This window comes from Vulpes vulpes, chromosome 14 (assembly GCF_048418805.1).
Source record: "Vulpes vulpes isolate BD-2025 chromosome 14, VulVul3, whole genome shotgun sequence".
In the NCBI taxonomy this organism is placed as follows: Eukaryota; Metazoa; Chordata; class Mammalia; order Carnivora; family Canidae; genus Vulpes; species Vulpes vulpes.
In genome coordinates, this window is record NC_132793.1 from 121082148 (window position 1) to 121088776 (window position 6629).

A 6629-nucleotide genomic window follows, 5' to 3' on the forward strand; every position below is an offset into this window, starting at 1 on the left:
AAAAACATTACTCCTTAGTTTTGTAAGAAAAGGGTATTACATCATTCTTTCAAATGATGTCAGAAAGGGTGGGAATTTAGCAAATAGATCAGGTATGGACAAACCAAATCTCATGGGCTAAATCTGGCCAGCCCCCTGTAAGCTAAAAATGGTTTTTACATTTTTACAAGATTACATTTTAAATGGTTATGTAAGTCCCCAGTTTTGCCCGTTGGCCTGAAAAGCCTAAAATATTTGCTATCTGGCTTTTTAAGAAAACGTTTGCAGATCAGAGAGAAAAAAACAAAAAGCAAAACACCAGAAAGAGAAAAGCACCAGACGGATTCAACCTAAAATGATGCCTTACTCATAAGACCTTGAAGTGAGAATGAGCTTATTAATTAGAATTTGCTTTACATTCCTGTTTGAAAATATTCTTGTATTCCGTTGAATAGTCTAACGAAGGGATTATAACCCAGAGGTTTCTTACAAAAGCAGAATCAGGCACTGAATTTAAGTTGCAGGATGCTTCAATGCCTAGGATTTATAAGTAAATAATTATGTTTGAAGTATAGTTATTGACTAAAAAGAAGGAAAGATGAGCTAAAGATAGCTCATAGAACCAGTATATTTTTCTCTCCATTACAAATGAAGAGAAAAAAACCCCCAGTAACTGGGCAAGTAACAGCAATTTGAGTCTTTTGTGTGAAAAGTTGCAAGAAGGTGGTTAGCCTTTTCTCCCCCTGCTAAGAAAATTAAGGCATCTCTGTGTGTTTTATTTTTTTATTTTTTTATGATAGTCACAGAGAGAGACAGAGACATAGGCAGAGGGAGAAGCAGGCTCCATGCATCAGGAGCCCGATGTGGGACTCGATCCCGGGTCTCCAGTACCACGCCCCGGGCCGAAGGCAGGTACTAAACCACTAAACCATCCAGGGATCCCCAAGGTGCATTTTCTCATCTATTCTTCACTTAAGTCCTTTGAGAGAAGTTCTATTCCCATTTTCAGATGAAGGCAGGAGGCTAGAGAGATTAAGTAATTTGCTCAAGGTCGCAACAATTTGGAAAAGAGCTTTTCCTGATGTTGAAAGCATCCTAATTTTATTTTTTTTTCATTTTTTAAATAATAAATTTATTTTTTATTGGTGTTCAACTTGCCAACATATAGAATAACACCCAGTGCTCATCCCATCAAGTGCCCCCTCAGTGCCCATCACCCATTCACCCCCACCCCCTGCCCTCCTCCCCTTCCACCACCCCTAGTTCGTTTCCCAGAGTTAGGAGTCTTCATGTTCTGTCTCCCTTTCTGATATTTCCTACCCATTTCTTCTCCCTTCCCTTTTATTCCCTTTCACTATTATTTATATTCTCCAAATGAATGAGACCATAAAATGTTTGTCCTAATTTTAGAAGTATTATGAAAAGAGTGAGTACCTGTGGCCTTAGGCAGACTAGAGGAATAGCATCCTAAGGAAAGAATCAGAAGGTAGATAGGGTAAAAGAGCCTGAGCAGGGGTCCCTGGGTGGCTCAGTGGTTGAGCATCTGCCTTAGGCCCAGAGCATGATCCTGGAGTCCCAGGATCCAGTCCCACGTCGGGCTCCCTGCATGGAGCCTCCTTCTCCCTCTGCCTGTTGTCTCTGCCTCTCTCTCTCTCTCTCGAATAAATAAAATCTTTTTTAAAAAAGTCCAAGGAACAAAAAATTATAATAAATAAATAAATACATTAAAAAAGAAGAGCCTGAGCAGCAGCTGAGAAGGATGTGAGTCCTTCTCACATGCCTTTCATCCTCTTGAAGACTCTCAACTTGCAGAAAGGAAGGCATTTGAGTTGGATCTTAATAGACATGATTTGGAAGGAAACGATGGGTAGAATTAACACATCAGGGGCAGAAGCAATGGAAGCGAAAAGATGGACACAGGAAAATTCAGACTGGGTTTAAGGAAGGCAACTTGCCTTTTCTCTGGAGTTGAAAGAAGAGTGAAGAGGCAGAACTGATCTGGAAGGTTAGACTAAGAACAGATTGTAGGAACCCTTGAACTCCAAGCTGTTATGACAACATTTAGTTGTCAAAATGGAGACACCAGTGGCTACACGACATTTGTGAATGTACCTAATGCCACTCAGTTATGCACTTTAGAATGGTTAAAATGATAAAATGGAAACACTGAAGATTTTCTTTTTACAGAGTAGCCACTTTTTAACAAAAACTAGAGTGTGCAGCCCCAAACTAGTTATTACCATCTAGTTTATTCATATTCTGGCACTGTATTCAAGTTTTGGACCAAAACACAAGAAATACATTAGTGCCAGTCTTGCAAAAAAATATTTATAAATGACCTTTAAAAATATTTATTTTTTTAAAGATTTTTATTTATTTATTCATGAGAGACAGAGAGACAGAGGCAAGGGAGAAGCAGTCTCCATGCAGGGAGCCCGACATGGGACTCAATCCCGGGTCTCCAGGATCACGCCCTGGGCTGAAGTGGCATCTGGGTTGCCCACAATTTATTTATTTATTTTATTTTATTTATTTATTTATTTATTTATTTATTTATTTATTTATTTATTTTAGAGAGAGAGAGAGAACACAGGTGAGCTGGGGGAGGGGCAGGAGAGAAGCAGACTCCCCGCTCAGTGAGGAGCTTGACACCAAGCTCGATGGTGACCCTGAGGTCAGAACCTGAGCTGAAATCAAGAGTTAGATGCTCAACTGACTGAGCCACCCAGACACCCCTATAAATAACCTTTAAACTTCACAGGACAATTTGGATACAGTGACCTCTTGCTTCCTTCTGTCCTTCCTTTTTCTGAATGCAGACAGATAAAAGAGTGCTCATTGTAGATCTGCATTTTACAATGTGCCACTACTACCATGGGAGATTAATTTTAGATGAATATACATTTTTTTCTTGTTAGGAATTTATTTTAAAAATGTTAGAATAAACATTTACAAATGATATCCATTAGTACATATACTTGGTTGCTCTAACAGAGACCAAAAATTATAGTGTCTTAAACAGAACTGAAATACATTTCTCTCTCATATAAAAGTCCACACAGGTGGTCCAGGGCTGGTTAGAGCACCTTCACAGATAGAGAGGTCGAGGCTTCATCACCTGGTTGCTCTGCCATCCTTGACGGACTCTCCTATCTCAATATCCAAGATGGCTGCTCCAGCCCCAAGGTCATGTTCTCATCCTCACCAGCAGGGAGGAGGGGAGAGAAGGAAAGGTATGACCCCCCCTTTAAGAACTTATTTATTTATGTATTTATTTATATTGTATTTATTCATGAGAGACATACACAGAGAGAGAGAGACAACGGCAGAGGGAGAAGCAGGCCCCACGAGGGGAGCCCAGTGTGGGACTCGATCCCGGGACTCCAGGATCACACTCTGAGCCGAAGGCAGATGCTCAACCCCTAAGTCACCCAGGCGTCCCTAGGAACACATTTAGAAGTAGCACAAATCACTACCGTTTGCATACTGTTGGTCAAAACTTAGCCACAGGTTCACAACTATCTCCAACAGAGTCTGGGAAATATAATTTTTAGCAGGACAACCAACTATGTGCCAGCTAAAAATTCTATCATCGTAGGAAGGTTATAGTAATTGGGAACAATTAGCAGACTTACACATAAAATCAACATTTTCTTTGCTATTATTGTTGATTTTTCATTGTGGTGGGGGGATATCAAGTTTCATTTTAAAGGGATTTAAGTTTAGAAATTCAGCCTATAAAAAAAAAACAATAATAATACTGTAGTTCTCATCAAGATAGGGCAAAAATTGTGAAGGTTGTATACGAATGGGTAGAGTTTAGGAAACACAGTCGTATTTTTTTTTTTTTAAGATTTTATTTATTCATGAGAGAGAGGCAGAGGCATAGGCAGAGGGAGAAGCAGGCTCTCCGTGGGGAGCCCGATGCGGGACTCCATCCCAGGTCTCCAGGATTACGCTCTGGGCCAAAGGGAGGTGCCCAACCGCTGAGCCACCCAGGCGTCCCAACACAATGGTAGTTTTAATTAGTAACACCAACCTTAGGAAACTACCAGGGAGGATAGTTCTTCTAACACTTAAAGACCATGTCTACGTAATGTCAAACACACAGATGTAAAGTAAAAATTAGGTGTTATTAGTTTTCTAGCAATTATTTTCAAACTGTGATCCAAACATCTCTACAGAGGTGTTTCAGGATTCCTGCAAATGACTGGTTTAAATATAAATGCATATGTACACACATAGATAATTACAGTATATATGTAAAACTATCTGCAAAGCTATTATTAAAAAGACAGCAAGCAGAGCTCTCTGTCAGCATCGTATACTGAGCACACACTTATGACCTCTCCCTTCTTAGAACCCCATTAAAATTACAGCAAGAGGGGGGAAAGACATTATCCAATAAAACATAGAGAATAGGAAGGGGCTATCCGTGGTAAAGAGATTTAAAGAAATTTCTGGAAAGCTTTGGTCAGATGGATATATATATATTTTAAGATTTTATTTTTTTATTCAGAGAGAGAGGCAGAGACAGGCATAGGGAGAAGCAGGCTCCCTGTGAGGAGCCCAATGCAGGACTCAATTCCAGGACCCCAGGATCACACCCTGAGCAGAAGGCAGACACTCAACCACTGCGCCCCAGATTATTATTTTTTAAAACTTTGAATGGCTTTAGAGAAATAATCCAAATATTTGGGAGTCCCCCACTGAGAAACACCTCCACAGTGAAGCTCCATCAATTAGATGGCTCCCTCCACCTCAGCTTTCCATCAACCGTAGGGTGGCTCATCACTCATATGCATGAAGAACCAAGGATCACCAGACAGTTGAGAGCCTTCAACACAGAAGGCAGAGATAAAACAAAGGAGAGACAGGGCTCAAGGTGAAGAAACACAACTTCAAAAGACTAATAATCCTTAGAAAAATAGAAGAAATGCAGCTAGGAAACAAGAACAGGATGCTGTTTTAAAAAAGAAAGAAAAAAAGGCATCATCAGAATCATCACAGAACTCTTGAAAATGAAAAGGCAGCGGCCAAAATTTTAGCAAGGAAATCATTGTCAAAGGAAATTGTCATGTAAAATAGATTAAAATATTTTATCAGCAAACATGTCTGTCTTGACCCTCAGGGGGATGAAGGGCATGGTCTCACACCTCTCTCATGGCTGTAGCTGCTACTATGCTCTACTTACATTCTGAATCCTTCTTTGGAATTTTACTCCCAATTTTCTGCAAAGCCACTGGTGCTCATGTTTGTTAAAGTAATAATATTGATAATACTTCCAAAGTTAGATGCTTTCAAGCTTCAAGTAAGAGAAACTCCTATTCAAACTGGTTTCATTTTTTAAAAAAGATTTTACTCATTAGAGAAAGAGGGAGAAAGTGAGGCATGAGAGCATAAGCAGGCAGAGGGGCAGAGGGAGAGGGAGAAGCCGATTCCCTGCTGAGTAGAGAGCTCCATGTGGGGCAGGGGATCCCTCAATGTGGGGCTGGATCCCAGGACTCTGGGATCATGACCTGAGCCAAAGGAAGCCGCTTAACTGACTGAGCCACCCAGGTGCTCCCAATATCAGTTTCATTAATACAGACATTTATTATCTCACCAAACAGGAAGTGGGTTTCAGGGTTGGCTGATTCGGTGGTTGGAAAAGAGGCTGGGACTCCTGTATTAGTTGGTATCCTAAAAACCATATGCATTTATCACTTTTCTTTTCTTAAAAATGTCCTTTGTGCTTGCTACAGAAAGAAAAAGATCAGATATGGCAAAATGGGCACGCACCAAACTTTATTACATTGGAGACCACTGATGTGTTAACTTGTCCAGCTCAAGCAAGAATTTTTATATAGACCTCTCATCATGTCTGGGCATTTAAATGGCCCTATTAATGCATCATTGCTTAGGAAGGTGAAAGCTCTGTCCTGGCCTTTTAAGATTCAAGCCTGTCCATTCTTGTACAGTTGTGCAACTATACAACATATATTAACCACACTCAAATGTCCAACAAGATCCAGGTACTTGGTCACATATTCTAGTCATGTCATATGGCCAGTTATGTAATGAGTGAAGAAATAACAAATCCAGAAGCTACAATTTGTGATTCCATTTTGAAACAAACATTTCTTGCTATACTTCTTTCAATTTGGGGGATTAAGTTTAACTGGAGAGTGTCCTGAGATTGCAAGAGTAGGCGTTTTAAAATTATGGGCAGCCCAGGTGGTTCAGAGGTTTAGCGCCACCTTCGGCCCAGGGCGTGGTCCTGGAGACCTGGGATCGAGTCCCATGTCGGGCTCCCTGCATGGAACCTGCTTCTCCCTCTGCCTGTGTCTCTGCCTCTCTCTCTCTCTCTCTCTCTGTGTCTCTCATGAATGAATAAATAAAATCTTTTTTAAAAAGTATAAAATTATACATAATTCACTATTATTTCACTTTATCAATTTTCTCAATACTGCGCTAATGCTGGGGCTGACCAAAATGTCATTCATGACTCCCAATTTCACATTTGTATCAAAATAGCTTCATTTTATCATTCACTGTTTTTATAAATAGTTACAAATATGAAGCCGCAACATATATTTGCACTAATAAAATGCTTTTAGGGAACCCTGGGTGGCGCAGCAGTTTAGCGCCTGCCTTTGGCCCAGGGCGCG